The sequence below is a fragment of the Salmo trutta genome, chromosome 22 (genome assembly GCF_901001165.1).
Source record: "Salmo trutta chromosome 22, fSalTru1.1, whole genome shotgun sequence".
NCBI lineage: Eukaryota > Metazoa > Chordata > Actinopteri > Salmoniformes > Salmonidae > Salmo > Salmo trutta.
In genome coordinates this window covers 33699239-33712592 of record NC_042978.1, presented here as the reverse complement: position 1 = coordinate 33712592, position 13354 = coordinate 33699239, and positions in this window count along the sequence as shown.

The following is a 13354-nucleotide window of genomic DNA, read 5'->3' as shown; positions in this document are numbered from 1 at the left end:
TTTTTTATATAAGTAGATTGGAATCACTAGTTATTACTTCTAAACGAAATACATTTCGGGGAGATTCTTATAAGGCTACAATGTTGTTTGGTTTATTGTTTGAACAGTTGTTGATATTATATTTCTACAAAAGGGGTGATACGCCATGCTACAATTTTTATGTGGCATGGGAGTACGTCGAATGTCAGGGCGAACTACAAGGAGCTGTCCCTGTTGTGTCGAAAAACGGCATTGCGACACTGCGCCACGCTTGGTCGGCTCCGTTTGCGTATTCTGTGTAGACCTCTTAAGATGGGAGCTTAGGGTTGAGTTGGGGGTCCCCCTGTTAACTACCTCTGTCCTGTCCTTTATTATGTCTCACTCAGTACAGTACCATACAGCAGAGCGCTATGCAGCAGAGAACAGTACAGCAGAGTACAGTACCATAAAGTAAAGTGCTATACAGCAGAGAACAGCACAGTAGAGTGCAGTACAGTAGCGTACAGTACAGTAGAGTGCAGTAGTATACAGCAGAGTACAGTACAGTAGAGTGCAGTAGTATACAGTAGAGTGCTTTGCAGCAGAGTACAATACAGTAGCATACAGTACTGTAGAGTGGTATACAATAGAGGGCTATACAGCAGAGTACAGTAAAGTACATTTTTGGGGGGGGAGGGGGTATTTTATTAGGATCCCCATTAGCTGTTGCAAATGCAGCAGCTACTCTTCCTGGGGTACACACAAAACATGAAACATAATACAGAATGACATAATACAGAACATCAATAGACAAGAACAGCTCAAGGACAGAACTACATACATTTTTTAAAGGCACTTGTAGCCTACATATCAGTGCATACACACATACTATCTAGGTCAAATAGGGGAGAGGCGTTGTGCCGCGAGGTGTTGCTTTATCCTTTTTTTGAAACCAGGTTTGCTGTTTCTTTGAGCAATATGAGATAGAAGGAATAAGGGTGGAAGGAATAAGAGATGGAAGGAATAAGTTCAATGTAATAAGGGCTCTTTTTAAAGTTGAAGTCGGAAGATTACATATACCTTAGCCAAATACATTTAAACTAAGTTTTTCAAAATTCCTGACATTTAATCCTAGAAACAATTCCCTGTCTTTGGTCAGTTAGGATCACCACTTTATTTTAAGAATGTGAAATGTCTGAATAATAATAGAGAATGATTTATTTCCGCTTTTATTTCTTTCATCACATTTCCAGTGGGTCAGAAGTTTACATACACTCAATTCGTATTTGGTAGCTTTGCCTTTAAATTGTTTAACTTGGGTCAAACATGTTGGGTAGCCTTCCACAGGCTTCCCACAATAAGTTGGGTGAATTGTGGCCCATTCCTCCTGACAGAGCTGGTGTAACAGAGTCAGGTTTGTAGGCCTCCTTGCTCGCACACGCTTTAATGTTCTGCCCACAAATGTTCTATGGGATTGAGGTCAGAGCTTTGTGATGGCCACTCTAATACCTTGACTTTTTTGTCCTTAAGCAATTTTTCCACAACTTTGGAAGTATGCCTGGGGTCATTGTCCATTTTGAAGACACATTTGCGACCAACCTTTAACAACCTGACTGATGTCTTGAGATGTTGCTTCAATATATTCGCATAATTTTACCCTCCTCATGAGGCCCTTTATTTTGTGAAGTGCACCAGTCCCTCCTGCAGCAATGCACCCCAACAACATGATGCTGCGACTACCGTGCTTCACGGTTGGGATGGTGTTCTTTGGTTTGCAAGCCTCCCCCTTTTTCCTCCAAATATAACAATGGTCATCATGGCCAAACAGTTTTATTTTTGTTTCATCAGACCAGAGGACATTTCTCCAAAAAGTACGGTCTTTGTCCCCATGTGCAGTTGCAAACCGTAGTCTGGCTTTTTTATGGTGGTTTTGGAGCAGTGGCTTCTTCCTTGCTGAGCGGCCTTTCAGGTTATGTCGATATAGGACTCGTTTTACTGTGGATATAGATACTTTTGTACCTGTTTCCTCCAGCATCTTCACAAGGTCCTTTGCTGTTGTTCTGGGATTGGTTTGCACTTTTCAAAACCAAAGTACGTTCATCTCTAGGAGACAGAATTGCGTCTCCTTCCTGAGCGGTATGACGGCTGCGTGGTCCCATGGTGTTTATACTTACGTACTATTGTTTGTACAGATGAACGTGGTACCTTCAGGCATTTGGAAATTGCTCCCAAGGATGAACCAGACTTGTGGAGGTCTACAATTTTTTCTGGGGTCTTGGCTGATTTATTTTGATTTTCCCATGATGTCAAGCAAAGAGGCACTGAGTTTGAAGGTAGGCCTTGAAATACATCCACAGGTACACTTCCAATTGACTCAAATGATGTCAATTAGCCTATCAGAAGCTTCTAAAGTCATGACATCATTTTCTGGAATTTTCCAAGCTGTTTAAAGGCACAGTCAACTTAGTGTATGTGAACTTCTGACCCACTGGAATTGTGATACAGTGAATTATAAGTGAAATAATCTGTCTGTAAACAATTTTCGGTAAAATGACTTGTGTCATGCACTAAGTAGATGTCCTAACCGACTTGCCAAAACTATAGTTTGTTAACAAGAAATTTGTGGAGTCGTTGAAAAACATTTTACATTTACATTTTAGTCATTTAGCGACTTACAGTAGTGAATTAATACATTTCATACATGTTATCTCCGTACTGGTCCCCCATGGGAATCGAACCCACAACCCTGGCATTGCAAACACCATGCTCTACCAACTGAGCCACTGTTGGAGTGTTATTGACTCCAACCTAGGTGCATTTAAACTTCTGACTTCAACTGTAATATCGTATGCTTTCTTGAATTTGTTCTGGACTCAGGGACTGTGAAAAGACCCTTGGTGCAATGTATGGTGGGATAAGTGTCTGTGTCAGAGCTGTGTGTAAATTGACTATGCAAACAACTTGTTATTTTCAACACATTAATGTTTCTCTCTTAGCCAAGAGAGACTGGCATGCATAGTATTTATATCAGCCCTCTGATTACAATGAGGAGCAAAACGTGCCGCTCTGTTCTGGGCCAGCTGCAGCTTAACTAGGTATTTCCTTGCAGCGCTGGACCATATGACTGGACAATAATCAAGATTAGACTAAACTAGAGCCTGCAGAACTTGCTTTTTGGAGTGTGGTGTCATAAAAGCAGAGCATCTCTTTATTACAGCCAGACCTCTTCACATCTTTACAACCATTGAATATGTATGTTTTGAACATGACAGTTTACAATCTAAGGTAACGGCAAGTCATTTAGTCTCCTCAACTTGTTCAACAGCCACACCATTAATTGCCAGATTCAGCCGAGGTATAGAACTTAAGGAATGATTTGTACCAAATACAATGCTCTTAGTTTTAGAGATGTTCAGGGCCAGTTTATTACTGGCCAGCCATTCGAAAATAGACTATAACTCTTTGTTAAGGGTTTCAGTGACTTAAAAAAAATGTATAATAATATTTCACCTTTATTTAACCAAGATAAAGCACAGCAGATTGACACATACAACAACACAGAGTTACACATGGAATAAACAAACAGTCAATAATACAGTAGAATAAAAAAAATAAGGTAAATAAAAAACTTCATTAGCTGTGGTTGCTGATGCATATATGGTTGAATCATCAGCATTGTTTAATGCCAGTGGCAGGTCATTGGTAAAAATAGAAAAGAGTAGAGTGCCTAGAGAGCTGCCCTGCGGTACACCACACTTTACAAGTTTGACATTAGAGAAGCTTCCGTTAAAGAAAACCCTTTGAGTTCTATTAGATAGATAGCTCTGAATCCACAATATGGCAGAGGTTGAAAAGTCATAATGCATAAATTTTTTCAACAACAGGTTATAGTCAATAATATCAAATGCTGTCTGCTGTTAAAACCAGTAAAGACCGCTTTACCACTCTAAGGTAGAGGAATTACTTTGGCTTCCCTCCAGGCCTGAGGATAAAGAATTTCCTCTCAGCTTAGATAAAAAAAATAAGACAGATAGGAGTGGCTATAGAGTCAGCTACCATCCTCAGTAGCTTTTTATCTAAGTTGTCAATGCCAGGTTTGTCATTATTGATCGATAACATTTTTTCCACCTCTCCCACACTAACTTTACAAAATTCAAACTTGCAATGGTTCTTTTCTTTCATTGTTATTATTTTTATACATGAATACAATTGCTCGTTGTTGGCATTTCCTGCCTAAGTTTGCTCACTTTGCCAATGAAATAATCCTTAAAATAATTGGCAACATCAAATGGTTTTGCGATGAATAAACCATCTGATTCAATGAAAGATAGAGTTGAATTTGTCTTTCTGCCCATAATTTCATTTAAAGTACTCCAAAGCTTTTGCCATCATTCTTTATATCATTGATCTTGGCTTGATAATACAGTTTCTTCTTCATTTTGTAGAGTTTAGTCACATAATTGCAGTCATTTGCAATAAGTAATCCAGTCAGATGTGCAGCCAGACTTATTAGCCACTCCTTTTGCCCCATCTCTTTCAACCACAGTTTTCAATTCCTCATCAATCCATGGGGCCTTAACAGTTCTAACAGTCAGTTTCTTATCAGGTGCATGTTTATCAATAATTGGAAGAAGCAATTTCATAAATTCATCAAGTGCAGTGTCTGGATGCTCCTCATTAATCACATCAGAGCAACAAATATTTTTAACATCATCCACATAAGAGTCACAGCAAAATCTTTTCTATGATTATACACACTTATACACTATTTTAGGCCCACCTGTTGGAACTTTGGCTTTCCTGGATATAGCCACTATATTGTGATCACTGGATCCAATGGGTACGGATACAGCTTTAGAATAAAGTTCTACAGTATGAGTAAAAATGTGATCGATACATGTGGATGATCTTGTTACTGTAGTGTTTGTAAACACCCTGGAAGGTTGATTAACAACCTAAACCAGATTACAGGCACTGGTTACAGCAAGAAGCTTTTTCTTGAGAGGATAGCTTGATGAAAACCAGTCAATATTCAGGTCCCAAGAAAATAGACCTCTCTGTTTACATCACATACACTATGAAGAATTTCACACATATTATTTAGATACTGACTGTTAGCACTTGGTGGCCTATAGCAACACCCCAAAAGAAAAGGCTTTAGATGTGAAAAGTGAACCTGCAACCACAACACTTCAAAAACACTTGATATAAGATTTATATGAACTCAGCAGAAAAAGAAACGTCCTCTAACGTGTAAATATTTGTATGAACATAACAAGATTCAACAACTGAGACACAAACTGAACAAGTTCCACAGACATGTGACTAATAGAAATGGAATAATGTGTCCCTGAACAAAGGGGGGGGGGTAAAAATCAAAAGTAACAGTCAGTATCTGATGTGGCCACCAGCTGCATTAAGTACTGCAGTGCATCTCCTCCTCATAGACTGCACCAGATTTGCCAGTTCTTGCTATGAGATGTTACCCCACTGTTCCACCAAGGCACCTGCAAGTTCCCGGACATTTCTGGGGGGAATGGCCCTAGCCCTCACCCTCCGATCCAACAGGTCCCAGACGTGCTCAATGAGATTGAGATCCGGGCTCTTTGCTGGCCATGGCAGAACACTGACATTCATGTCTTGCAGGAAATCCCGCACAGAACGAGCAGTATGGTTGGTGGCAGTGTCATGCTGGAGGGTCATGTCAGGATGAGCCTGCAGGAAGGGTACTACATGAGGGAGGAGGATGTCTTCCCTGTAACGCACAGCGTTGAGATTGCTTTCGATGACAACAAGCTCAGTCCGATGATGCTGTGACACACCGCCCCAGACCATGACTGACCCTCCACCTCCAAATCAATCCCGCTCCAAAGTACAGGCCTCGGTGTAACGCTCATTCCTTTGACAATAAATGCGAATCCGACCATTACCCCTGGTGAGACAAAACCGCGACTCGTCAGTGAAGAACAGTTTTTGCCAGTCCTGTCTGGTCCAGCGACAGTGGGTTTGTGCCCATTGGCAACGTTGTTGCCGGTGATGTCTGGTGAGGACCTGCCTTACAACAGGCCTACAAGCCCTCAGTCCAACCTCTCTCAGCCTATTGTGGACAGTCTGAGCACTGATGGAGGGATTGTGCGTTCCTGGTGTAACTCGGGCAGTTTTTGTTGCCATCCTGTACCTGTCCCGCAGGTGTGATGTTCGGATATATCGATCTTGTGCAGGTGTTGTTACACATGGTCTGCCACTGCGAGGACAATCAGCTGTCCGTCCTGTCTCCCTGTAGCGCTGTCTTAGGCGTCTCACAGTACAGACATTGCAATTTATTGCCCTGGCCACATCTGCAATCCTCATGCCTCCTTGCAGCATGCCTAAGGCACATTCATGCAAATGAGCAGGGACCCTGGGCATATTTCTTTTGGTGTTTTTCGGAGTCAGTAGAAAGGCCTCTTTAGTGTCCTAAGTTTTCATTACTGTGACCTTAATTGCCTACCGTCTGTAAGCTGTTAGTGTCTTAACAACCGTTCACAGGTGCATGTTCATTAATTGTTTATGGTTCATTGAACAAGCATGGGAAACGGTGTTTAAACCCTTTACAATGAAGATCTGTGAAATTATTTGGATTTTTACTAATTATCTTTGAAAGACAGGGTCCTGAAAAAAGGATGTTCCTTTTTTTGCTGAGTTTATACAGCAACACCTCCCCCATAAGCATTTCTATCTCTTCTATGTATGTTATATCATTGTATTTCTACTGCTGTATGATCAATTAATTATCGAAGTGAGTCTCAGAAACGGCTAATATATGAATGTTATCTGATGTTAGCGAGCTATTTACTTCATGAATCTTATATCTAAGGCTACATATATTAATATGGGCTATTTTCAGCCCTTTCCTGGGTAGCTTATCTTGTTTGGGATAGGGGTTCCGCTAGCGGAACGCTTCGACAACATCTGGTGAAACTGCAGAGCGCGAAATTAAAAGAACAATATTACAAATATTTAACTTTCATACAAGTGCAATACACCAAATTAAAGCCTAACTTCTTGTTAATCTAGCCACCGTGTCAGATTTCAAAAAGGCTTTACGGCGAAAGCAAACCATGCTATTATCTGATGACAGCACCCCATCAAACAAACACATGACAATCATAATTCAACCCGCCAGGTGCGACACAAAACTCAGAAATAACGATATAATTCATGCCTTACCTTTGAAGATCTTCTTCTGTTGGCACTCCAATATGTCCCATAAACATCATAAATGGTCCTTTTGTTTGATAAATTCCGTCGTTATATCTCCAAAATGTCAATTTATTTGGCGCGTTTTATTCAGAAAAACACAGGTTCCAACTCACGCAACATGACTACAAAATATCTAATAAGTTACCTGTAATCTTGATCCAAACATTTCAAGCAACATTCCTAATACAACTTTAGGTATTTTGTTACGTAAATAATCAATTCAATTTAAGATGGGATAAACTGTGTTCAATACAGGACAAAAACAACGTGGAGCGCCCCAACCACAACAGTACACTAGACTCGAACCTCGTTCTGAACAGCAATACTTCTTCATTACTCAAAAGAAAAACATCAACCAATTTCTAAAGAGTGTTGACATCCAGTGGAAGCGATAGGAACTGCAAGAAAGTGCCTTAAAAATCTAGATCCACATAGAAAGCCCATTGAAAACACTGTCACCTCAACAAAAAAAAATCCTGGATGGTTTGTCCTCAGGGTTTCGCCTGCCAAATAAGTTCTGTTATACTCACAGGCATAATTTTAACAGTTTTTGAAACTTTAGAGTGTTTTCTACCCAAATCTAATTATATGCATATCCTAGCTTCTGGGCCTGAGTAGCAGGCAGTTTACTTTGGGTACACTTTTCATCCGGACGTGAAAATACCGCCCCCTATCCCAAACAGGTTATCAGAGATAGACATAACACTGAAAAGAGCAAACAAAGCAAGATAAAAAAAATATTTATTCAGCAGTCCATTAACTTCTTATGGGACGGTAGCGTCCCAACTGGCCAACATCCGGTGAAATTGCAGAGCGGGAAATTCAAACTACAGAATTATAAATATTTAACTTTCATAAAATCACAAGTGTAATACATCAAAAACAGTCCTCAACTGGCAGATTCATTAAATAGTACCCGCAAAACAAAACAAAAATAAACCCGCAAAACGCCTAGAAGGCCAGCATCCCGGAGTCGCCTCTTCGCTGTTGAAATTGAGACTGGTGTTTTGCGGGTACCTTTTAATGAATCTGCCAGCTGAGGACTTGCGAGGCTTCTGTTTCTCAAACTAGACACTCTAATGTACTTGTCCTCTTGCTCAGTTGTGCACCGGGGCCTCCCACTCCTCTCAATCTTCCTGTGATCCATCTTCAATTTCTCAGAGATCATTTCTCTCACTTTGTCCTCAGACTCCGTCCAGGTCTCATGTGGAGATTCTGAAATTCTGTCCACAACCATGTTGTTCATCCTTGATTGTCCCTCAAGATAGTCTGATTTATCTGTCATTGTTACCATGAATTCACACACAGAACAGGATGTCCTCTCTCAATGACTTACAGATTGCTGCCATCTTGCCGTTCTCCTGTTTCAACTCATTGAGCTGACCCTGGGAGAACTGCAAACTGTTCTTCAGGTCCTGCACCTCTCTGGTCAGGTCGTCCATTATTTTATTAGTAGAATCCACGTGTATTTGGACAAAACACTTGAAGCTATTTTCTTGTTGTTGTAACAACTGCTTGTAGGTCTCTTTTTGTTTGAGACACCAATGTCCTCAACGGTACATCCCGCCGGCTTTGGTTTTTGCCATGGTAGCTAGCAACGTAGGTTACACTGTTACTCCTCGCAGTTCCAGACAGGGCAGGTCGCAGGGAAGATTGAAAACAACAAACAGCATGAATCTAGACAGCCACAAACCTGGGACAATTCGCGGTCCCAGCCACAATGGCTGCAATGGCGTTGTGGGCTGCATTCAAGAAAACCCTGCTAGCTTGATATGCAGCTAGCTAGCAGCTAGGCTAGCTGCGACACCAAATAGCTCCTCAGACCCGTCCTTGGTCAGCAGGATCACTGGAGAGAGACAAGCAGTCCCAGCAACTGATGCCAACTGCCTCACGGGATCCAAACTAAGAAGCTAGCACATGAGTGCACATAGAGTGCACATACACTGCTATACAGCATAGTACAGTACAGTAGAGTACAGTACATTAGAGTGAGGTAGTATACAGTATAGCGCTATACAGCAGAGTACAGTACAGTACAGTAGAGTGCTATACAGCAGAGCATAATACAGTAGCATAGTACAATAGAGTGCAGTAGTATAATGTAGAGTGCTATACAACAGAGTACAGTCAGTATATTTCAGTGCTACAGTAGAGTGCTATCCAATAGACTACAGAACAGTATTTGTATTTTTTGTATTCATTAAGGATCGCCATTAGCTGCCGCCAAGTAGTATACAGTAGAGTGCTATACAGAAGAGCACAGTACAGTAAAGTAAAAAAGTATACAGTAGGGTGCTTTACAGCAGCGTACAGTACAGTGGAGTACAGTAGATTGCAGTAGTATACAGTAGAGTGATATACAGCAGAGTACAGTACAGTAAAATAGAGTGCTATACAACAGAGTACAGTACAGTAGAGTGTAGTAGTATACAGTAGACTGCTATACCGCAGAGTACAATAGAGTAGAGTACAGTGCAGTAGTATACAGTAGAGTGCTATACAGCAGAGTACAGTACTGTAGAGTGCTATATAGCAGAGTACAGTACAGTAGAGTGCAGTATTACACAGTAGAGTGCTATACAGCAGAGTACAGTACAGTAGAGTACAATACATTACAGTGCAGTGGTATACAATAGAGTGCTATACAGCAGCGTACAGCACAGTAGAGTGCTATACAGCAGAGTACAGTACAGTACAATACATTACAGTGCAGTGGAATACAATAGAGTGCTATACAGCAGCGTACAGTACAGTGCAGTGCAGTAGAGTGCTATACAGCAGGATACAGTACAGTAGAGTACAGTACAGTAGAGTGCAGTAGTATACAGTAGAGTGCTATATAGCAGAGTACAGTACAGTAGAGTACAATACATTAGAGTGCAGGGTATACAGTAGAATGCTATACAGCAGAATACAGTACAGTAGAGTACAGGACATTAGAGTGCAGTAGTATACAGTAGAGTGCTATACCACAGAGTACAGTACAGTACAATAGACTGTTATACAGCAGAGTATAGTATTTATTTACTTATTTTATTTAACCAATATTTAACTCGGCAAGTCAGTTAAGAACAAATTCTTATTTATAATGACGGCCTAACCCCCCAGCCAAACCCTCCCTTAACCCGGAGGATGCTGGGCCAATTGTGCGCCGCCCTATGGGACTCCCGATCACGGCAGGTTGTGACACAACCCGGGAACGTACCAGGGTCTGTAGTGACGCTTCTAGCAGTGCAACGCAGTGCCTTAGTGGGGTATGCATAGGTATCTGAGGTGTGTGCTCGGTGCATTCGGTGCAGTCAACCTGTCAATACCTCTCACAAATACAAAAAGTGATGAAGTCAATCTCTCCTCCGCTTTGAGCCAAGAGAGATTGACATGCATATTATTAATGTTAGCTCTCTGTGTACATCTGAGGGCCAGCTGTGCTGCCCTGTTATGAGCCAATTGCAATTTTCCTAAGTCCCTCTTTGTGGCACCTGACCACATGACTGAACAGTAGTCCAGGTGCGACAAAACTAGGGCCTGTAGGACCTGCCTTGTTGATAGTGCTGTTAAAAATCTCTTAAGGATTGGCCCCTTTTTATCAATTTTCGGCTAAAATGACATACCCAAATCTAACCGACTGTAGCTCAGGCCCTGAAGCAAGGATATGCATTTTTTTGGTACAATTTGAAAGGAAACACTTTGACGTTTGTGGAAATGTGAAAAGAATGTAGGAGAATATAACACATTAGTTCTGGTAAAAGATAATACACAGAAAAAAACAACCGTGTTTTTGTATTCTTTTGTACCATCATCTTTGAAATGCAAGAGAAAGGCCATAATGTATTATTCCAGCCCAGGTGCAATTTCGATATTGGCCTCCAGATGGCATCAGTGTATGTGCAAAGTTTTACCTTGATCCAATGAACCATTGCATTTCTGTTCAAAATGTTGTATCAAGACTGCCCAAATGTGCCTAATTTGTTTATTAATAACTTTTCATGTTCAAAACTGTGCACTCTCCTCAAACAGTAGTATGGTATTCTTTCACTGCAATAGCTACTGTAAATTGGACAGTGCAGTTAGATTAACAAGAATTTAAGCTTTCTGCCAATATCAGATATTCCTATCTCCTGGGAAATGTTCTTGTTACTTACAACCTCATGCTAATCGCATTAGCCTACGTTAGCTCAACCGTCCCACAGGGGACCCACCAATCCTGAAGGCAGAACAATGCTTTATTATGAACAGACTTCTCCCCATCTTAGCTACTGTTGTATTAATATGTTTTGACCATCACAGTTTACAATCCAGGGTTACTCCAAGCAGTTTAGTCATCTCAACTTGCTCAATTTCCACACTATTCATTACATGATTTAGTTGAAGTTTAGGATGAATGATGATTTGTCCCAAATACAATGCAATTCGTTTGTGAAATATTTAGGACTAACTTATTCCATTCTGAAACTAATTGCAGCTCTTTGTTAAGTGCTGCAGTCATTTCAGTCACTGTAGTAGCTTACATTTATAGTGTTGAGTCATCTCTATACATAGACACACTGGCTTTACTCAATTTACTTTGGCTTTACTCAGTGGCATGTCGTTAGTAAAGATTGAAAAAAGTAAGGGGCCTAGGCAGCTGCCCTGGGAAATTCCTGATTCTACCTGGATTATGTTGGATAAGCTTCCATTAAAGAACACTTTCTGTGTTATGTTAGACAGGTAACTCTTTATCCACAATATAGCAGGGGGTGTAAAGCCATAACACATACGTTTTTCCAGCAGCAGACTATGATTGATAATGTCAAAAGCCTCGCTGAAGTCTAACAAAACAGCCCCCACAATGTTTTTATCATCAATTTCTCTCAGCCAATCATCAGTCATTTGTGTAAGTGCTGTGCTTGTTGAATGTCCTTCCCTATAAGTGTCCTGAAGTCTGTTGTCAATTTGTTTACTGTAAAATAGCATTGTCTCTGGTCAAACTGGTCAAACTAAGGGTTGGTAACAGGCTGATTGGTTGGTTAAACCAGTAAAGGGAGCTTGACTATTCTTAGGTAGGGGAATGACTTTTCTTTCCCTTCAGGCCTGAGGGCACACACTTTCTAGTAGGCTAAAATTGAAGATATGGCAAATAGGAGTGGCAATATCGTCCGCTATTATCCTCAGTAATTTTCCATCCAAGTTGTCAGACCCCGGTGGCTTGTCATTGTTGATAGACAACAATAATTTGTTCACTTCTTCCACACTCACCTTACGAAATTCACAATTACAGTGCTTGTCTTTCATAATTAATTTGGTCAGATATACTTGGATGTGTAGTGTCAGTGTTTGTTGATGGCATGTCATGCCTAACTTTGCTAATCTTGTCCATTAATAAATCATTAAAGTAGTTGGCAATATCAGTGGGTTTTGTGATGAATGAGCCATCTGATTCAATGAATGATGGAGCACAGTTTGCCTTTTTGCCCAAAATCTCTTCTTCTTTTTATTCAGTTTAGTGACGTGATTTCTCAACTAGCAGTACGTTTGCCAATCGGTTGTGCAACCAGACTTATTTGCCATTTATTTGCCTCGTTCCTCTCAACTTGTTGTGGAAATTCAACACAGGGACATTCAAAGTCAATCTTAAATGAATCATTGTTTATTATCAGCACACTGGAGAGGTTCCAAAAAAGTCAGTACACATGTCTATCAGGAGCTCTACCGGGGTAGTCCTGTTAGTTCTGCAGACAAGTTATATTTGCATGATTTAGTTTATTCATCATTCATAATTAATTCATCATTAACGTTTGCTTCATTCATGTGACTGACCAATACTGGGTCATGCATGTGACAGACAAATACCTCATGAGGCTTCTTCACTCTAATCTGAGACCTTGAAATGGAGATATCTTTCATTCTTAAAACAAGGGTTTGGGCGTACTACAAAATTGCAGATACTGATAGTGAGGTTTCGTTTAATCAGTCACTCGCATGAACACAGAAATTGGTTATTAGAAAAGCACAAACATAAAAATAAAATAGTTCAATTTCTCATCAATCCACAAGGATTTTAACAAAGTACGTTCATTTTCTCAATGGGTGCATACTTATTAGTAACTGGGATAAGCAATTTCATAAATGTGTCAAGTGCAGCGTCTGGTTGCTTTTTATTACACACCATGGACCA